The sequence below is a fragment of the Ascaphus truei genome, chromosome 2 (assembly GCF_040206685.1).
Source record: "Ascaphus truei isolate aAscTru1 chromosome 2, aAscTru1.hap1, whole genome shotgun sequence".
Taxonomy (NCBI): Eukaryota; Metazoa; Chordata; class Amphibia; order Anura; family Ascaphidae; genus Ascaphus; species Ascaphus truei.
Window position 1 is genome coordinate 154,208,103 of NC_134484.1, and position 23,547 is coordinate 154,231,649.

General features: G+C 41.1%; 1 long non-coding RNA gene across 1 annotated transcript in view; it reads right to left on the reverse strand.

Moving 5' to 3' along the window:
• Positions 1-23,547, reverse strand: part of LOC142488596 (uncharacterized) — a 58,834-nt gene that overhangs the window by 31,428 nt on the left and 3,859 nt on the right. The gene's annotated exons all lie outside the window — the stretch shown is intronic.

Genomic DNA, 23,547 nt, shown 5'->3' on the forward strand with positions numbered 1-23,547 from the left:
CACATGCTCACTCTGACTAGGTGCAATCAAAGCAACATGTGTGCAATCGATTGCACCCAGCACACATGGTATCCCTGCTATATTATAAAAGCCAGTCCTGACTTCCAGCCACTCTGTCGCCTCTGTAGGAAAATGAATATAATTCCTAGCGCGTCTATTGAGTGCATAGAGAAACTGGGTCAAGGCCCGCGAGAATGTAGATTGCGAGACCCCGCCCACTATGCCCACAGTTGTCTGGTATGACGCGGAAGCAAGATAATGTAATGAGCACAGCATTTTAACAAGCCCAGGGACTGCACGACCTCTGGCTGTGAAAAAATCTAAATCTCCCCTTATCTCCTGATAAAGAGCTAAGATTGCTGCTGAACTCAAACGATAGCGACTTACAATCTCCTCCTCACTCATCCCATCTAACAGGGTTCTCTCCCTGTACAGACGCGGACGAGGCACAACTTGTCTCCTCTGTCTTCTCCTCTGATCTCCTGTCCCTCTCCCTGTCTCTGTCGTATCCGCGTGACTGTCCCTGTCACTGTCACTGTCCCTCGGTGTGTCCCTCCCTTGCCCTATATGATTGTCTTCATCATCAAGCATGTCATAGAAAAGAATGTTCCTCCGTCTCCTAAACAATCTCAACATTTTGAAATGAGTAGCTGTGAATGATCAGGTAATGGGCGTCCTTTAAATAGGTATGTGATGATGTCAGGTGACATAGTAAAATGCAAGGTGTTACATTAACATAATAAAGTACTTCTGTGGCAAGCTGTGTGCAGTTGTTGTTATAAGTATTTGTTGTGTGTAATCTGCAGGGAATGATGATATTTGGCAATGATGTGACGTGAACCTTTGTAGAAACATTGCTTGCAAATAAATAGTTGCATGTGCAATGCATGTAACACTTGTGAACGCAACAGTCAGTCATGTAATTAGGCAAAAAGGCTGAGATTGACGTGGGAAAAGTTTTGTGTAACATGTGTAATTAGCCATGTTATTGTGACATGTTGACAACAATGAATAGTCGTGTGCATATGCATGCATTTGTGTAATGAGGATAGTTGCTATAGAATGAGTTTACAAGGTGTCCCAATGCTGAATTACTGTACATGTGTGTATAAGTTAGGTTGAAGTGCTTGTAATGCTACGGTTACAATGTAAACATGCAATGTGATTGATCGTCCAATAAGTGACGTCATGAAAATAGGGAGGACCAAACGTAGATGTAAACATGAGAATTTAGATGTACATGTACGTTTAAAGATGCGTGAAACATTACAAGCATTGTGTAATGTAAAGGAACATGAATATACTGTGTATGTGTGACATGTGTGACATGTGTCACATCATGTAAATAATTGTCGCTCAGTTCAATAAAATGTGTGATATGATGTGAGGTTCTCCTTTAAGAGTTGAGTATAGTATTTTCCCTTGGCACATCATCACATGATGAGTAATGTGACCCGCAAATGCTGCAAACATGTAAAAGTATAATGTTATGCAAATAATACACGTCAGCTGTGACACAATGCAGGGAATGCCCCCACACTGTAATGCAAATGACGTTTGTATTGTGAGCAATGAAACGTAAACAGTACTATACTGTTATACGTCCCCGCTCCATTGACTCCATTGATGTACAGAAGTTTTTTTTTTCTAAGTGCCGTTGCGGCAGCCTTAGCGATCGTTCTCCCCTCCAAACTGCCAACTTTAGTTGGCGGGAGAAATTGGCCATAACATCTCAATTTCGTAGTGCCGATCAGGCCCGATAAGCTGTTTTTTTTTGTTGAATCCAGCCGATTTAAAAAAGTGGCGATCAGTGGCGAAAACAGGCTTATCGGCAGCCGACTGGCCATAACAAAATAATCGGCTCCGAAACCTGGCGATATCAAGCACTTATCGGCGCTTACTGAATCTCAAACCCAATTTTGGCTATAAAATGGCGATAATTCCCTTATCAACGCTTACTGCATGAGGCCCATAGTCTTTGTTGAAAGTCTCTCTGTTGAACTGTAGGCTTGTGCATGGGCTCTCGACATTGCCATCCCTCTCTGCCTGGACAATGTTTTCTTCTGAGGTTTGGGGGATCGCCTGGGTTGGTCATTCTGCGTCTCATCTACCGGGCCCAAACCAAGTCGCCTTAGAAAACTGTGGCCTTCGTCGACGTCTCTTGTACTGACTTCCTTGTTGTGCATGGCTTGGAGTCGGAACAGGAAGCCCCATACGTACCTTATGTGGTGATTACACAGGATTGTCGTAATATGTTTGAGTTCCCTCCTTCTGGCTAAAGTTGTTAAATATTTCGAGGTTTGTTTCCTCAAATATAATTTCTGACAGCTTTCGTGTGTTATTCATGATTTGTTCTTTTGTCAAGTAATGACGAGCCCTTAATATCACGTCTCTTGGACTGCTGCATTCTCAATCCAGCGTCTCAGAATGTGATAGATTCTATACAGTTGAGCTTTCTGAGGAGTGAGGTTTGGTATCAGGGTTTGAAAGAAGTGTAGTGTGTCTAGGTTGATCTGGAGTTAATGCCCTTGGGATACCTCAGATCCTGATATTCCTGCGGGAGCGATTTTTTGCTTCCTCCTGTCCTTCCATCAGTGATTAAATGTGCTGCTTCAAGAGTTGATAAAAGGAACAAATAGATGCCACTATGGGCTCTATGCAGTAAGCGTTGATAAGGGTTTTTTCGCCATTTTACAGCCAAAATTGGGTTTGAGATTCAGTAAGCGGCGATAAGTGCTTGATTTCGGCAGGTTTCGTAGCCGATAATTTTGTTATGGCCAGTCTGCTGCCGATAAGCCTGTTTTCGGCACTTATCGCCACTTTTTTAATTCGACTGTATTCAAGTAGCAAAATCAGCTTATCGGGGCTGATCGGCACTAAGATATTGAGACTTTATGGCCAATTTCTCCCGCCAACTAAAGTTGGCAAGTTGGAGGGGAGAATGATCGCTAAGGCTGCCGGAACGGCACTTAGAAAAAAAAAATCATCTGCACATCAATAGAGTCAATGGAGCGGGGACGTATAACATTATAGTACTGTTTACGTTCCATTGCTCACAATACAAATGTGATTAGAATTACAGTGTGGGGGGCATTCACTGCATTGTGTCACACCTGATGTGTATTATTTGATTTACATTGTACTGTTATATGTTTTCATCATTTGCGTGTCAGATTACTCATCATGTGATGATGTGTCAAGGGAAAATCCTATACTCAACTCTTAAAGGAGAACCTCACATCATATGACACATTTTACTGAACTGAGCGACAATTCTTTACATGATGTTACACATGTCACACACCTAACACATCCACCGTATATTCATGTTGCTTTACATTACACAATGCTTGTAATGTGTAACTCATCTTTAAACGTTCATGTACATCTTTCTTCTCATGTTTACATGTACTTTGGGTCCTCCCTTTTTTCATGACGTCCGTTATTGGACAGTCAATCACATTGCATGTTTACATTGTAAACGTTGCATTACAAGCACTTCAACCTAACTTATACACACATCTACACTAGTTAATCATTGTGACACCTTTCAAACTGATTCTATAGCAACTATCCTCATTACATAAATGTATGCATATGCACACGAGAATTCATTGTTGTGAACATGTGACAATAACATGGCTAATTAGACATGTTACAGCAAACTTTTTCCACGTCAATCTCAGGCTTTTTGTCTAATTACATGACTGACTGTTGCGTTCAGAAGTGTTACATGCATTGCACATTACACTAATAATTTTCAAACAATGTTTGTACAAAGCTTCACGTTATATCATTGTCAAATATCATGATTCCCTGCTGAATACACAGAACAAATACTTCTTATATCAAATGGAGACAGCTTGGGAGCCAAGTACTTTAATATGTTAATGTAACACCTTGCATTTTACTATGTCACCTGACATCATCACATACCTATTTAAAGGACGCCCATTACCTGCTCATTCACAGCTACTCATTTCAAAATGTTGCGATTGTTTAGGAGACGTCGGAACATTCTTTTGCATGAGTGGCTTGCTGATCAAGAGAATGACATAGGGCAAGGGAGGGACAGAGCCAGGGACAGTGACAGGGACAGGCACGCGGATACGACAGGGACAGGGAGAGGGACAGGCGAGGGACAGGTAGAGAGATAGGAGATCAGAGGAGAAGACAGAGGAGGCAAGTTGTGCCTCGTCCGCGTGTACAGGGAGAGAACCCTGTTAAATGGGATGAGTGAGGAGGAGATAGTAAGTCACTATCGTTTGAGTTCAGCAGCAATCTTATCTCTTTATGAAGAGATAAGGGGAGATTTAGATTTTTTGACAGCCAGAGGTCGTGCAGTCCCTGGGCTTGTTAAAATGCTGTGTTCATTACATTATCTTGCTTCCGTGTCATTCCAGAGAACAGTGGGCATAGTGGGCGGGGTCTCGCAATCTACATTCTCGCGGGCCTTTTCCCAGTTTCTCTATGCACTCAATAGACGTGGTAGGAATTATACTGCTGCGGCCGAGTTTATTCGAGCATTTGCCCGTTCTCGGCCGCAGCAGTTACCTGGCGCGCGCCGGAGGGTGCCGGGCGCGCGCCGAAGCAGCGGAGGAGAGGCTCGCCGATCGCGGCTTCCCCCTCTCCTCTCCGGGTCCGCCGGGTCCCCCGGAACCCCCTGCCGCCGTCCCCCACATCGCGGGACACCAGGGATCCCTCGGGGAGCCCTGGACGCACGTGCAGGGGGCGCAGGCACCCGATGACGCGTGACCGCGCATCGGTAACGCGCGGCACGCAGAGGGGATGCCACTTGCAAGCCGGGAAATCTCCCGGCTTGCGGAACTGGCCACACTTCAATAAAGTGTGTCGCCAGTGTTTTCATTTTCCTACAGAGGCGACAGAGTGGCTGGAAGTCAGGAATGGCTTTTATAACATAACAGGGATACCATGTGTGCTAGGTGCAATCGATTGCACACATGTTGCTTTGATTGCACCTAGTCAGAGTGAGCATGTTTACCGCAACCATAAGCACTACCATTCACTGAATGTCCAGGTGGTATGTGATGCCACGATGAGGATAATGCATGTGGTTCCCAAATTCCCTAGTTCCAGTCACGATTCCTCTATCCTGAGGAACTCTTCAGTCTTCCATGCTTTCGAAGAAGGACATTTTGGACATGGTTGGCTGCTGGGTGAGTACATATTTGGATGTTGTAACACCAAACACATTTTTGTTTAGGAATCATTTCATTGTAGAATCTTATCACTAATGTAAGCTTATGTGTGCTCCATTGATTATAGGTGACTCAGGATACGGAATCAGGCCCTGGCTCTTGACTCCGGTGCTAAACCCTCAAACTGAAGCAGAGGAGAGGTACAATGCAGCCCATATATCTACGCGATCTGTTATAGAGAGGACATTTGGCCTACTCAAGACCAGATTTAGGTGTCTCGACAGAACTGGTGGGGCTCTTCTATACAAGCCTCAAAAAGTGTCTGATATTATCATTGCCTGTTGCATTTTGCACAATGTGGCACTCACACATAATGTACAATCAGACCTAGCTGAGGCTTTGGTAGAGGAGCATCCCACCCATGTAGCTGCTGAAAATGAACAAACAGAGGGTGGTGGCCAGACACGCCAGAATCTCATAAATTCCTTTTTTTCTTGTAAGTAAAAATATATATTTTCATAGTACTACTTTTATATATTAATTATGTAATATTAACACTAATTGTTTTTTTATATAACCTTCTGTTAGGACACAGATGAATATGGTTTGCACACCTTTCTCTTCTCTGCTGTGTGCACAAAGGCATGTGGCACCAGTATGTTATTGTTGCACAGGTTATATAATCCTTCTTCGATTGTAAATTAGTTGTGTGTATGTGAATACAACTGGTGTAACAAATGAGTAATTGCTTAGCATTGTGTTGGTGATGATGCTAACACAATACACATAGTATGGCCATAGTCATTCATTCTTGCAGTATGCTTACATACAATGTTATTGTTACAGTGTAACATGCGCATCCATATGATGTGTACACCAGGCTGCTTTTCATTTGTTATGTGATAAAATATACATGGTGTTTCACATTTAACACCAAATACACACTTTGCTGTGTTGCTTACGTTAGTGAAGATGTCATGTACATGTTTGAAATTTATATATTGTTCCATTGTATTATAGGTATATTCCCTCTATGACTGATCATGGTATGTATATGAACTGACATCTGTCATAAGATGTGCCTAGCTCAATAGACGTTTAATTATACGATGTTAAAACCCAACATATTGCTACACGTTAAATTTTACATACATGTAGTTTCTGAATCATGTACATGCGTTTACCTACTATTGAGGTTTCATGAGCATTGTATTAGAAAATGATTAGTGCCATTACATAACATTTAATGTATGTTCCCTTAAAAATTCCATTAATCTAATATAGAGGTGGGTGGAGAGAACGGGATAAATGCTGATAGTTTTATCCTTACGGGAGATGATTAATCACGGATGCAATTGACTGATCATAACAGTCCATGCATGAATGCCTGTAATCACACCAATGCTTTGTACATATTATATGTTGCAATGTATGTTATTAGTAATGCTGTACATTATTAGTAAAGATTACTTTAGCATTCTCACATGTGTATGTATAAGTCACACATCTGTGTTGATGTGACCTACATGTAACAAGTGTCAAACTGTTAACATAAACCCAGTAGTGTCTCAAATTTTAGTGTAATTTTGCATTATTAATTTCACCCAATAAAAATGTTGTTAATATACAGTAGTTGTCATGTACTTCATGTCACTTCATCATTATTATGATGATCATTTACAAGTAGTCTCAACATATGAATGTCAATCACGTGCACATTTGCATAGGCACACTTTTCAATACAACTGTTTGTGTCTGTATCAATTTGTGTATGATGCATGTATAACACCGTCAAATGATAACATCAGCTTTATTATGGTAGCTTATATCATCATATTCACTTACTATGTATGTGTTGAACGTTTAATAAACACAGAAAACTACAGTTAGTTTGCTACAAGAAATATACACATAAACGTAATTGTTTACATGATGTTGACCTAATATTCATAACTGCATGCATTGTAGTTGACCACTACATCTTGCCAATAACATTCTTTGCAGCAGTCCCAAACCATTTTAACAACATTCCCATGTTACAAGAGAATTTTTACATTAAATGGCTAGTTGGTTGTAAGTCTCCTTTACATAGTTTCTACATTTATACGTTCCATTACACAATATACTACACAAATGTTTGTTCAGAGTGGGAATGGTTGCTATATATAAAACAGACCATGCCATATAATGTTAGTACTAAATAAAGAACACACATTAAATTTTCTAACTGCACTGTTTAGCAACATCATTATGTTAATTATGTGCTTATGCAATATAGGCATAATTGGATCACATTTTGTATTATTATTTAATATGCGCGGCAAGCAATATCTAAATAGTTCCATATGTAGAATATTAGTCGGTCGCTCCTCCTCACAATCATCTCATATAACGTTAGACTCTTCTGAAATGATACATTGATCCCATTGAATCTTCACCGACATCTCTGAAAAACAGCAAACACATTATGGTCAAAGATGGCACCTTAATATATGTGTAGCCGTGACAACACGTTACACATCTCTATATGATTGTGTATATCCACGCGTTAATCACTTATATGTTAGAACTACAAGGTTAAACATCATTATTGATCATTTTGTTAATTGTGTTGCACGCATAACTATGTATATGAACTGTCTGTTGGCTGTATACATAAAAATGTGCGCGCACATCTTACTGTGCGCACGCACTTCACGATTGGGTCGACTAAGTGTTAGCGCATGCGCAAAACAATGCGTACGTTGTGCGTTCAATACATGTTGTAACTACCATTAACCATATAATATTTATTTCAAATCCAATGAAGGTGAAACTACATTCGTTATAAACGCGTACTTCTATAATCTTTTTAAACAGACGTGTGTGGATGGAAACAACGGCCGATCACACAAATCCAATACGTGTGACGTCATGTTAAGGCAGCGTGAAGTGCACGCAAACACTCATCCCACAGAATTAACATTGGGCTTACGCACACTGCACGCCCACAAACACAGACGCGCACGCATGACACAGTGCAGTGACCGTAACTATAACAAACCGACACAGCCAATAGGCTTTAACGCGCGCACGTCAGTTGGTGGGCGGGCCTTACATCCGTAATCCTTTTTAAGGACGCCTTGGCACATGACAAGGGTCCCACGTCATATGTGGCCGACCCGTTTTTTTTTTATAGATGTTGCATGATAAAGAAACAGGTGTGTGTTACAGTTATGGTAACATGTTGCTATTATATGTTTTAAGAGATAGGAAAGTAGGAATATGTATTGCGTGACCAATGTGTACTAATGTTTCTGGTTCTAGTATATTGTAATAGGAAACAATGTGTTTGTGACCGCTACATGTTATGCAGTCTGCAATGTAACGCTGTATCCACGCATTTAAACTAAAAATGGTGGATAGACAAAAGTTAAAAATTTTAACGGTGAGACAACGCATAACGATTGTTATATTTACCATTCTTCTAGAAGTAACACTTCGTCTGGCTGCAACTGCTCGCTCCAGAAAGACAATGCATTTGCATCCATGCTTGAGCCAACCGCTGAATCCTGTATGACACACATCTCCATGAGGCGCTCATAGGAATCGGCACTGCCTTCTTCAAACAATTGGTCCGGAGGTAAGTTCATTTCTTCGTGTATCCATTCGAATGCGTTTGCAGCAGAAAGGCTTTGTAAAACATCATAGCAGTTATGTTCTTGTAGCATGTGTGTTTCAGGAATGGAGGGTGTAGATATTGCAGCAGGTATCGATTCACACGGAACAGTAGTAGCGGATCCATTGCTGTTATTAGGAATAAATATGCTATTTATCAGAAGATATGTGCCATGTTCCATGGTGATTTTAAATTGAGGTGCAATCTGCCAAAATCCATACCTTTCATGTAGGTTATCCTGCACACGTTCAAAACATTCATTTGTTGATAAAGTGAATCTTACAGAGGATTTAAAATTTCCAGAACGGCCAGGGTCTTGGTAATAAGGATATTTAGTTCGTATCAAATCATAGATCTGGCCCACGTTGGCTTTGTTTTCTTGAGTTGATATGATCGCCTCCGCACGCTTTGTGTGGATCACTGTTGAGAATTACACTACCGACACACTTTATTAAAGTGTGGCCGGTACCGCAAGCCGGGAGATTTCCCGGCTTGCTAGTGGCCGCCCCTCGGCGTGCCGCGCGTCATAGACGCGCGGTCACGTGTCTTCGGGAGCCTGCGCCCCCTGCACGCGCGTCCAGGGCTCCCCGATGGAGCCCTGGTGTCCCGCGATCGCGGGACGGCGGCAGGGGGTTCCGGGGGACCCGGCGGACCCGGCAGCGGTAGGGAGAGCGCCCCGATCGGAGGGCGCTCTTCCGCTGCTTCGGCGCGCGCCCGTCACCCTCGGGCGCGCGCCAGGCTACTGCTGCGGCCAAGAACGGGCAAATGCTCGAATAAACTTGGCCGCAGCAGTAGATCCTCAGCCATTGCAGCGTCTCAAATAATGTGAGTGGAGTTGCACGTTCTCTCTTGAGAATGTGAAACGAGGAAATGTTATCTGTTTTGTGGGTTTATACTCAAGGCCAACATAAAAGTTACATGTTTCACTCCTTTTTGCAAACACCAATTCCATTGTGTAGAAATAATTGGCAGACATTTGTGGTTTCTGATTGCCATTTCACTGTGAAAGTCAAATTAAGGTTTTTTTATCTACATTCTCAAAACAAGTGTCTGATTTTCATTAAATAACAATGTGGGTGAGTACAAAAACAGTGTTGGCATTATGAAAATAGTGCTTACACAGACATATAATGAGATATACACACAGCTGCTAATGTTTTTTTGTGTATGCTTTTTTCCTACATTTCCCTGTGTATCTTTCTGTCTGGTTAACTCCCTGTCTGTGTCACAGATTTAAACTATGTGTGTATATATATATATATATATATATATCATAAACACATATACATATGTATATTGTACAATATATATATGTCTCTATAACCAATATTTAAATATCTGTGTATATAACTATATTTACTGTAAGGGCTTATATGTAAACAGGGTTTTTTATATTGCTCTGACTATTTGATATCGTTACATATTACAGGGTTACTATGTTTGAGGGCCTACTACATTCAGCTGTGTCGAATTTAGATTTACCATCAAACAAGGCCTTTTGTCAGTTTAGAAGGCCTGTATTGTTAGAACCTATAATATATCTATTTAATCCAGTTGTACACTGAACATATTTATGCCACTAAGTAGGCCTTGTATGAAACCTATTTAAATGGTGATCAACATGAGTGAATTATGTGATTAATATTAATTTTAGGCCCATAGTGTTATAGGCTCAGATTATGTATATTTCAGTAACATTAGGCCTTTATAATTATAATACTGTGTTTTAACAAGGAACAATCAAGTGAATGTTGTGAAAAAAAAACTACCAGTTTAGATAGTTAGAAAAAAAAAATATATATTTATATATACCAACACGGTACTGATACCTCTACATCAAAATATGGAAGATACCACATTGTACCGCACCCAAATGAAGCTAAAGGATTTACTGAAAAAACAGGCATAACTAGACAGCGATATCATCTTCCTCAGCAAATGCAAGAAGGAGCATCTGATCCCGAAAGGACTCGTCCTCAAAAACCCACTTGCTACCACATACAACACAAAATTCTCCCAACAACTGTGCACCAGGAACTCAGAAAGATTAAGGAACCATCTCATCAGCATCTGTTACAGTAACAGGAGAAAGACAAAGGTGACAATAGACAGCATCCTGGAGACAGGAGAAATTCACATAGACACATGGAGAGGACTCCAAACATTCCATGAAAAACTCCTGAAGGGTCTAATTAGCAATAAGGAAAAGAAACTGCACAGACTGAGGCTAAGAATGAGATACTCTGCAGCAGCCAGCACAACAACTAATAATACAAACATTGACAGTCACCAAGAGCAGGACTGCACTGTTAACCTCTCAGATTACACACCTAATCAAGCGGAGTCCTCAGTATTATCAAAGGGTCTCACATTCTGCCCTACCAAGCCTATGGACAAGATTGAGCTGTGCAGTGACCAAGAAGAATACTTCAGAAGGCTGCGTCTTAAGGAGTTCTTCCATGACAGACACAACCAAGATTATGCCAACACTGCAGAAGGAGAGCCGTTGCACATGAGCAGGGAGAAGCAAAAATCCAACTGGCTCCCACAAACTGGGCGCAACCCCACATTGGACCGGTACATTGAAAGCTTCAGACACAGCGCCAAAACCACCATCCTGGACAAAGTAAGGAAACAAACATATAATCTGACACTGATGGAGAGGAGAGCCATAGAATCGCTAAAGGCCAACCACAGCATAACAATCAAACCTGCGGACAAGGGAGGAGCAGTGGTCATAATGAACACCACAGACTACCTGCGGGAAGCACACAGGCAACTCTCTGATTCAAAGTACTACACCCAACTGCAGGAGGATCCAACTAAAAAATACATGCGAGAACTCAACAGGATCATTAAAACACTCCCGATCCACACAAGAGAACAAATTCTGGACCTGATACCAGCTAACCCAAAACCTGGCACATTCTACATGCTCCCTAAAATTCACAAAGAGGGTAACCCTGGGCGCCCTATTATCTCTGGATCTGGCACACTTACCGAGAATATTTCTGGCTGGGTGGAGGGCATTCTAAAACCACTTGTCCGGAACACACCCAGCTATATCCAGGATACCACCGACCTGCTAAACAAACTGAATGCCATTGGCCCCCTCCCTACAGGAACACTACTAGCAACTATGGATGTAGAGTCACTTTATACGAACATCCCCCACGAGGATGGGATTTCAGCCTGCAGATACTTTCTGGGATCGCAGGAGCCACTCACAGAGACAGTGACTAAATGCATTGAATTTATTCTGACCCATAACTACTTCACATTTGGAAATGACACATACCTCCAGACAACCGGGACCGCTATGGGTACTCGGATGGCGCCACAGTATGCCAATCTGTTCTGCGCAAAACTGGAAAGTGACTTTCTGTCCACCTGTCACTTGAAACCCCTTACATACCTTTGCTACATCGATGACATCCTCCTGATTTGGACCTCTGGCGAACAGGACCTCCTACAGTTCTATGACAACTTCAATACTTTCCACCCGACCATCAACCTCAAACTCACCCATTCCCCGGATGAAGTACATTTTCTAGACACCACCATTACCATAAAGAACAACCAACTACAGACTTCTGTATACCGCAAACCTACAGACAGAGCCAGCTATTTGAGGGACAACAGCTTCCACCCGACACACATCAAACATGCAACCATCTACAGTCAAGCCATACGATACAACCGGATATGCTCCGACACAGCAGACAGAGACCAGCGGATTAAAGCCTTGAGATCAGACTTTATAAACCGTGGATATAACCACAGAATTGTAGACCAGCAAATTCACAAAGCCACCAGAATACCAAGAAGTGATCTCCTTGAATACAAACAGAAGGAGACAAGCGACAGGGTACCTTTGGTGGTCACATATAACCCACACCTAGGAGCCCTACGCAAGATCGCCAGGAAACTACAACCCATCCTCCAGGAAGATACAAGACTGCAACAGGTCTTCCCTGAAGCACCCTTATTATCATACAGACAACCCCATAATCTCAAGAATATTATGGTGAGGAGTAAAGTATTCAGCAGTACAACTGAATGCGGGACAAAACCATGCCAGGACCCAAGATGCAAAACCTGCGCAATGCTCTACACAGCGGACACAATACAAATACCACACAAGAATCGGGAATACAAAATCAGAGGAGGGTTCACCTGTTCCTCCAGCAATGTCGTGTACCTCATCATGTGCATGAAATGCCCAGGGGGCTGCTACTACATAGGTGAGACAGGACAGGGGCTAAACAAGAGAATGAACCTGCATCGCCACAGCATCACACGCGGAACAAGAGACAGTCCTGTTGGCGAACATTTCTCTGACTCTGGCCATAAGATGAACGATCTGAGGGTTGCCATACTCAAAAGGTAATCTTAAACCCCGAAATGGAGACGGTTGCATGAATACAAATTTATGCAACTGTTCGGGACACTTAGCAGTGGCCTAAACAGAGATCGAAATTTTATGAGTCATTACTGACACTAGCGAACTCTCTTCCCATGAGCGCTAAAGGCCATGTATGTACATACTGTGCTATATGTATGCACACACAGCTGTCTCTCACACATACCTATACTCCTTATTTTTCCATCCCTATACACCAAAAGGGACCACATAGTATCCACACACACTTTTAGTTGTGCTACTAACTCTCACATTTCCACACCCACCCACACCATTTATATCCCCTCTCACTCCACACACACCTTGTGTAGAGCACAGTTTATACTGTGGGCTCTCCATTCATTTTTATTCACACTGATACACATACACACTCTTTCTTCACTTGCTTTCAGTTACCCTTTGACACCTCCAGCCATAAATCTCATACACAACGGGGGAAGGACCAGCTCAGATAACATTCCAAGAGACACTGTTTTTAAGTTATCCTTGCTTCATTCATTGTAACATCGCCGGAAGAAGAGATCAGTGTATCTCGAAAGCTCGCACAAATAAAAGCATTTCGTTAGCCACAGAACGGTATCATCTATTTATTTTTTGATTATATATATATATAAACTATTAGTGTGTGTACATATATCCCTACATACTACATATATATTACTAAACATTCACAGATATGGGATTGAAACCAGTACTCATACTGCACCGACACACTTTATTCGAGCAAATACCCAGTATGTACCTGGCAGATACCTGGAATGCGCCGCTCCTCACCTCTGACAAGCCCCGTTGCATTTGCCTTCCCAGCCTGGTTTCATGCCTGGCTGACGGGCGGCTGATCTGTTAAATGATAATGATTAGGATTTAATAGGCTGCAATGCTTTGCGTGTCTACCAGATGGCATAAATTCATGAATTGTAATGCAGTATATATATATATATATACTGTGCAGTATTGCAGCCAGCGGGAATAAAATGCTTCAATCCCTGCCTGGAAAATAACCCAATGCACTCGGGCAGAAAACAGTCACAAACCTCAATACACCCGGGTATACCCAAATTCGTGGGACTAGCCGAGCTCGAATAAAGTGTGTCGCCAGTGTACATGATGAAAGGACAACATTAAGAAGGTTCAAGCAAGGTGAAGGTAAGTAATATTTAACACTTAATCCTGCTCTACACGGACAATAAAGATGTTAGCAGTTAAATAGATGTTTGATTAAAGTTGCATGTGAATAATATTGACATGCAATTACTAGCTAAAATACCTATGAAACACACCCAAATACAATGTTTTGCAGCTAAGTGAATTGCAGCTTCTCCAAACATAGCAACTGGGTAATGTTGGGCCATTACTGAACAGATGATTAATACATAAATATAAATTAAAATATTCATTCATTAGGACTGTTAATCTTTCCAAACCTTCACGTGTACAAGGACATACTTGAATGTTTGGAAACAACAGGTCTTCATTACATACAATATTAATTAGATAATCTAAAGTGAACAAAACAAGGCCAAATACAGATATAGTTAATTATAACATTTATTATTTTTTTTCCTTTTGAGACCGAGTCACAGGCCTGCTTGTTGTCTCTTGGATTTTTCTTTTCCGTTTGGCTACAACTTTAAGCACAACAGAGCCACTTTGACTGGCCTGTGGCACTTCAGGGGCACGGCATGTGGCCTGTGGCACTTCAGAGGCAGGGCTTGTGTCCAGTGAGTGTTCACGGGCAGGGCTTGTGTCCAGTGACTGTTCACGGCCAGGGCTTGTGTCCAGTGAGTGTTCACGGGCAGGGCTTGTGTCCAGTGAGTGTTCACAGGCAGGGCTTGTGTCCAGTGACTGTTCACGGGCAGGGCTTGTGGCCAGTGAGTGTTCACGGGCAGGGCTTGTGGCCAGTGACTGTTCACGGGCAGGGCTTGTGGCCAGTGACTGTTCACAGGCAGGGCTTGTGGCCAGTGACTGTTCACAGGCAGGGCTTGTGGCCAGTGACACTTGTGCACTGTGTACCAACTTGTTCACAACTGATGCTTGCTCCGTTTCTTGTTTGGGTTTTTTGGTTTGTGTCCAAAAACTGGTCAGTAGTAACTGCTTGTGCATTTTTGTTTTTGGCGCCTCCTTTGTAGGTGTCAGTTCCAGATTTTCTACAGATGGCAGCGGTAGGATGTTGTCAGGAACATGCAGAGAACTTTCAGCTACTTTACCGGTAACATCCCGACCTGGGGAATGAACATCAGATGACTGGGGTGAAAAAGTAGTAGCATGTAAACATCCATCCTCTGATGGTGTAAAGCTGAATGGATGTGCTGCTGTAGTCATTCTCAAGTGATTAGCTTGAGTTAGCTGAACAACTATTGCTTCTAATGACGTGTTACTTTTTTGCATTTGTTTAGGCACTTCAATGAACACTCTGTGGAGATGTGACAATTGTGATATTGTTTCTTCCTGCAGTGATATCATCCTTTCGTGCACTGACATCAGATCTGAATGGCAACGATTTTCTGCTTCAACAATTACTTCTTCAGAAGATACTATTGCAGCGTATGTGCTTGTTGCTGTAGGAATAGCCTGTGTAACTCTTTGAATTGGAACCTCGTCATGGTCACTTGATTGCATTTCTGTGTCTTTGGCGGCATCATCATCATGATTATCATCATGTGCTAAAAATAAATGTACACATAATGAAATGGCATGTTAATCTGAGCTGTTTTACCATGTAATTATACACTGTGACAACTAACACCTAACATGTTTTCATATGTTTTATAACGTCACATTAAAATGTACCTTGACTTACGAATTCTGTTTGGACTCAGTGTGAAATAAGAATGAATGAAAAGTTGTTAACAACTCACAACTCCTACATGATACTTAACATCACAAACACAATACATGTTGTTTAAAAAAAAATCATTTTCACTGACAGTAAGTAATCCTATTTAAATAACATGTGCAAAACAAATAATGAAAATTTTTAACATAACATATAGAAGTGAACATATTATATTTTCTGCACCTCATACACTCATCTTCCAGGTGTGATGAGCTGCATGACCCAGGTGAAGACACTTGTTCCGTCTCAGGTGACACATGTCCTCCAGTAGCAACTATATAGAACAATAACATCAGTTGTTAATTGACAAGTGAAAATATTGAAGATAGAGTTACTGTATGTTGAGTTTTTATGGCTAACTAACAGCATCAGTTCCTGAACTGAAAATGTGTGTGGCAAAGTGAACATAAATATTTGTAATGACAATGTACATGCCAGTGTACTTAGGGCTTTTTAGTTCTGTAACATACAACATACTATGTTTATGCAGTAATGCGTTAGGATAATATAATTAATATTGGGCATACACTGCATATGTTGTGTACTCATATCACAATAATAATGTACATAACTATCATGAGATGAACTTTCACAATGCTTATCATTAAGAAAGTCATATTGGAAAAGTAATAGTTTTTGTTAGAGGATATGTGTGGTACATTAATAGAAGCTGTTGCACGGCTGAATGTGGCTGCCACTCAACAACACAACACATGCTGTGTGTGATAATGTGTTGTTGATATCAGTTGAACTATAGATCTGAGTGAACGAATGTGTGACGTACGGTTTCATAGATAATGGCTTGTTGGGTGATTTAGTACCTAGAGTGAACCTTTCAAATCACTGTGATTACCTTCTGTTTTGCTAGTCAGGTTGTAAGAACGGTAGTCCCTCCCCCAAAAACAGTAATCAACCAGACCTTTCAATTACTTCAAGCAGGTGAAAATGGTGTCAACAAAGTTGACCGTAACATGACCCTGTTATTTGGCTGTGTGCTGAACCCCACCCCCTCTGTTGACGTGTATGCTGTGATTACATATTAATTGCAGCTGCTTTAACACAATAGTAGATGAGCAAAATATTACTCTGAAGTGTGCAAGCTATGAACACAATGATATAACATATGCGATGTGTGCCTCATTATGATGTCTGTATATGATATGAAGCAAAAAAGGACCTTTTAATAAACCTCAACACATTTGTTAGTGCAAGTGATGTTTGTTGGCCGTTGCATGTAATATATTAGATGCATGATTTGAAGAGGCAGTAATGTCGTGTTTGTAGGAGTTAAATAAATAAAATACACATTAATATAATATATATATATATGTTCTGCACCAGTACCTAGTAATATTTTCTCATTAGCATGTCTTACACATGTGTGCTACCCTGTTGTTCCCCATAATCGTCCACCATAAATTGCTTCCACTGCAGCAAAGGATTGTGGGATTTGACATGCAAATGAGCACGCAATGCCACGTGGTATATTATTTACTGCTTTTAGTAGGATTACAACTTATATGTATATTTAGTTATATATATATATATATATATATATATATAGAGAGAGAGAGAGAGACAGACATATATACATATATAGATGTAGGTATGCTTATATTGGGAAGAAAGTACAAATAGCAGCGGAAATGTGTAAAATAACTGTAAGCAACGACACGCCTAGTACAGTAACATTTCTCACCTGGTGGAAATTGTGAGGAATAAATTCCGATGTCCCTGTCACCGGGCAAACCCTCCACGACAACGGGAAGTAATTTTTCACGAAGCAGCTCCTCCAATGGAGTTAAGATGAGACGTTGTGCTGGCGGCCCACCTCCAGTGGCAGAAGCATGCACGCGTTGGTCTTGTATTTTCTTTTTTAATTTAGCCCTAATATCATAAAATCTCTTGCGACAATTCAGCTTGTCCCTGACCCGATTCCCACACGCATTGACACCAATTATTATTTTGTCCCACATTTCTTTTTTGCTTGATGAACTTGTCCGCACTAGAAATACATACAAAATATATGACGTTAATTCATAATAATACAACCACCAGTTTCCTACACTGCTAGCTGTTCCAAGAGATAGCAAACATGCTGGTTTAGGTGTAATATGTGAAGCACATGAGCATTAACTTCTAAACCTAGACATGTAAGGAAGCTTGCATTAATATTGTATGTAGTTAGCGTAAATTGAACGCCTGAGTTTTCTTGTCGTTGTAACGCATGATAAAAAGATGTGTTTCCACAATAATTAACATTGATAGATATTATGGACCCATATTTGCATATTAACAAAACTAACATGACCTAGGATCACATGTATTTGAAGAATGAATGGAAAGGTACACTTACCTACTAAATGTCCATACAGACTGTCATAGTGCTCCAGAATCCCAGTGACAAGAGCTGTATTTTCCTGGTCATTGAAGCGAGGATTACGTGGATGCTCCACACGTTTCTTCCGAGCACGTTTAGGCTCAGAGCATGCCTGCTGCTGACTGGACTCTCCTTGTTCCAATGGAAGAGACTCCAAAAGCTGGCCACCAGCAAGCACGCCACCACCAGACACCCCATCAGCAACTGAACCACCAGCAGCACTCACACTCCCAGCAACAGCACTCACACTCCCAGCAACAGCACTCACACTCCCAGCAACAGCACTCGCACTCCTAGAAACATCACTCCCCTGAACAGTACGTTCACTCCGACGCGTACTCGCACGAGTAGCACTACCACTCACACCAGCATCACTCTTCCCACGCTTTGCGGGCATACTTATAGCACTCACAAAAAACAAAAAACAAATGTACAGCCAATCACACGAAACACTTCCACATACAAAACAAGACAAAGATGTAAACAAAACAACAAAGGACAAAGCTCTCACAATACACAACAAGTCTCTCAGTCAATATGCAAATATTAAATCGCCCAGCTCTGTGCGTCTCTCTCTCTCTCACTCCCAACAACACAGAGAATGATTAACAGTACACGTTGCCTTTAAATAGGCCGCGCTATCCAATACATGCTTGCTTCGCCTGATTCAGCAAGAATTTTGATTGGCGAACCTAACAGCACCCCGCCATGCACGCCGATACACCTGTGTGTGATCGGCAAATCATCGTGAGAGTGGGCGGAATGGTTTTCGGCTTGATTCTGAAGGGATTCGGCACTTACTGCATACGGAGAGGGAAAATCGCCAACAACATGGCTAATCGGTAAGCTTGCCGATTTCACATTTTCGTCGCTTACTGCATGAGGACCTATGTCACTTGATAAAGACCAGTACGGTCGAAACGTTGTGTTGGCTCAATAAATGATTTTGGATATTCTAAATCCGTGTTGCCCTTTGTTCCTTTTATCATCTATCCAGGACTGATCACAGGCTTTCGTACAAACATTGGAGCACCGTTAACTGTATCTATTTTGTACACAATTTATGGAGTGCAGCATTTTCCCTATCTGTCTGGTCTGCTTCAAAAGTTCCCATCCCTTCCATTAAATCTATTTGTTGCTCTGATATGTCTTCCACCCTGGTTTCTAGTCTAATGGTTCTTTCTTTGATGGTTGCCATATCATCTTTAAGCTCACTCACCAATTTCTTCTTGAATAGTTTACTTTATTTCCTGCATACACCCTTTCATTTCTAAACTGGAGTAAGGTTTGCTCCAGGTCTGACTCTGAGTTAGAGCTTTCCTCTTCACATGGAGATCCGCCATCTTGTTTTTTCTTTTCAGCAGGGGGCATTTGCTTCTTCTGGAAGAAGTGTGCTACGTTCCCTTGCTGTGATTTTTCTTGGCTATGGGACATTGTGGGGCAGCTCCGGAGCCTCTTTGTTTAATTTTGGGGGTTGTTTGGTACTTTTTGAAGACACTAGCATGTCTCTTCTGCTGCGAAAGTGAGCTTTAATCCATGGTAACCTTCACAGTTTGAGCTATGCATGCCCATACCCTTCGCAATTTATATGCAAATATTCACATCTTATTAGTTTTTCACTCTACAGTATTCTACTATGATCTTTGTAGTCTTATAGTTTGTTTTTTATCTTTCATCATTTCCCCTCTTCATTTTGACTGTAGCTGATGGACAGTTAAGTAATTTGAACATGTAAACCTACTTTTATTTATCCTGTGCACAGAAAGCAGGATTAATGCATAGCATTCTGAATTTGCTACTACCATTTTGGGACCAATTATTGGTATGAGATATGTACTCTCAAGAAGGGCTTAATCTTTATGGCAACAATATAATGTATGGTAACAGTAGTTTGTGATTCTGCTATTAGAGACTGAATTTATTCTGAGCAAATTTTTGTTGTTTGCTATTATCTTGAAAGTGCTGAAGGCCTTATACTGTATATTACATTTAGTATTTTTTTTAAACAAACTGGGAGTGTCATAATCATTGCACACCTTTCTAATATACAGTACACATTTTATTTAGTATAATAATTGTTAGGTAGTGCAGTCTGGCTCACACGTGGAAGGATTTCAAATGTTCAAAGATAATTCCATGTTTTTAACTATATTTTAGTGTATATAGACAATATCTATGGTTTTACCCAAATCCATTAACTATCTGTTTTTTTAAAGAAACCTACAGTACAAAGCATTAGTAAGAATTAGTAATGATAAAGTAAATGAAATATATAGTATTTTTTCAAGAGGGTGAGATGTAATCATATGGCGATTGTATAATTTCTGCTAAGACTCTTAACCATCACAATTGCTTTTCACAAGGTAATTGTGTTTTTAAAGTTTTTGGACATATCTTTGCTGTTTTAATAGATAATATCTCAAACAAAGACACAGAACAGCAGATATGCTTGAAAACATATTAATGCTGCATTTCTTTTTAATAGTAAAATAGACAAACTGCATTTTTCATTTGGTCTATATGGCTGTTTTGATTCTTTTTCCATTAAAGCAACCACCCATTTGTCTTTCTTTGGGTCTGTGAAAGGCAGGGCGTACCAATGACTTCCTGCAAAAAAACACATGAAACCAATATACAGTATATAGAGTGTAACGGTTTTTGTGAACCGGCCTGACCCACCCAATCTCACATTGGCCCCTGTGGTCTAACCGGTCCCCATTACAGTGTGATAGTGTCTGGTGGTGCACCTGTTGGCAACAGGATTCCTGAGTCTCCCGCATGATGGTGTGTGGGGAGAACCCGTCCAGACAGGCAGCTGAGGTAGTGTGCTGAGTCCTACCTATATCCAGTGCAGCGCCTCCACCTCATCAGGATCCCAGCGTGAGCTTGTGGATGGTCCTGGTGAGGAACTCCTCTGTGGTGCGGCCCCCTGTGCAATCACTTCACTCTTACACACGAGGGTTTCTGTTATCAGCATCATCTTTATTGCACGGTGGGCAAGCTGCCCCTCGCAGTAGTCTCTTTAGCCACACATAATCATTAGTGCTTCCCTTTGAAAGGTATGTCCTTGTCTTAATTGGTGGGTTCCCTATCTCCCCTTCAGGGAGATATCCCTGGGCCAGGTCCCTGGTCCCAGTCTTATAAGCTGTCTCCTCCCAAGCCTGCACTAAGACTTGCTCCTTGTCTCATAGCTCTTACATAACACTCCAACAGCTTTTCTCTGTCTCCTTGTGCTGCCAGACTCACAGCTCTGCATCAGACTACTGCAACAATGTTGCAGACCTCCATGTGCCTCTTACTGAACAGAGGCAGCCCAACAACAGGAACTCAACTAACTTTAGACAGTGCTGTGCCTTATATCACATAGGAACAGGCACATCTCTGATGTCACTAACCGTGGACACACAGCATGTTGTCACTTCCTATGGGACATATGACACCTCACCAGGGTGTGAGGGCAAACCTCCATGATAACTGCTGGCATGCCCATAACTTACCAGGCCTTACTGTCAGCAGGAGAGATGACTGCAGCCATTTTACAGCATGGTTACAATAGCAAATGGAAATATTACTGTATTCTCCTTTTCACGTCTTGGACAGGTCTGTAACCATTATCACCCAGCACACAGCACTTCCACTGCAGCAAGGGATTCTGGGAAATGACATGCAAATGAACACATAGTGACACCTTTTGCTTCAAAACCATTTTGTACATGATTCCCTATGTGTAGTGGAGGGTTTTGTCACTTTTTTGACCCACCATAACTTAACTAAGTATATATATATATATATATATATATATATATATATATATATATATATATATATATTATATATATATATTTAACCCCAAAGACCTCCCTTCAAACAACACATGGAGAGACACTTGTGCTCATAAAGAAGCATACCTGGGAGATAAGCTAATAGGATATGTAAAGTACAGTATATTGTAATACATGATCTAATCTAAGAGGAAATTATATCAATTTCCAGTACAAATATTCAGTGTCAATGAAAGGAACTTTCAAGAGAACTATTTATTCCAAGGACAGTAGACATGCCACATGTTTATCCCTTCATATAAAAGGAAAGGAGATTTCATAAGCAGCAAGGGAAATTGTTCTGTAAAGTTCAGTTCAGTTAAAATGTGGAATTTACTACCCATGGAGACTGATATGGCAGATACAAGACCATAGATTTCTTTAAGAAAAGGTTAGATATCTTTTTAGAAATAATAGGTACACATACTGTATACAGTGATATACCAAATAAGTAATCATAGGAAGGGTTCAGGGAGAGATTTGATTGCTATTATGTGAGTTTGGAAGAAATTAATTTCCCCCTTTATGAGACATAATTGTATTATGTTTCGAAATGTAGGATGAGTATCTTAGTCATCTATATTTAACGTTTTGTTCAATGGACATACATTGTTTTCAACCTCATCTACTATGTAACTACAGTACAGATGTATCAGGCGTTATTGCACTCGCTGGCATGCACCAGCAAGTGCCATAGTGTGGTGGCCCCACCCTTTTTTGTACACAGCTAATGTCATTACAATGGCATTTGCTCCCGCTGGCACATTGTATTTGCTCCGCTGCAATGCTCCAGTGGAAGCCATAATGGCTGCTACATCTGTATGTAACTATTGTACTGTATAGAGATTTATTTAAAATGACAGAGCCGTACAGGAAATGATGGCAGTGACACACTAGATCTATGGTAACTTCTGTCAGTCTATCTCAGCATGCAGAAATCTGAATGACCTGGAACAGATCCATCATTTACCTTGCCATCAGGTCAAAGACGAGGCTGTTAGCAGGAATTTCACGTTATATTTGTTAAAGCAGCTTCTAGAGCAGAAACAAGCAATATACAGCTACACATCTCATGATGTACGGAAATGGGATATCATTTTCCACACTTTATCACAGTGGAAGTACAGGGCCCATGTGTCTGAAGTATTTGAAACTTTTGAGTAGCTACAAGAGAACTGAGTAGCAAAAATGCTTTCCTTTAGTCATCATATCCTTCATCCAGCTACTGAGAAACCATCTAGATAATCATCAGAGTTTACAGAACAATCAA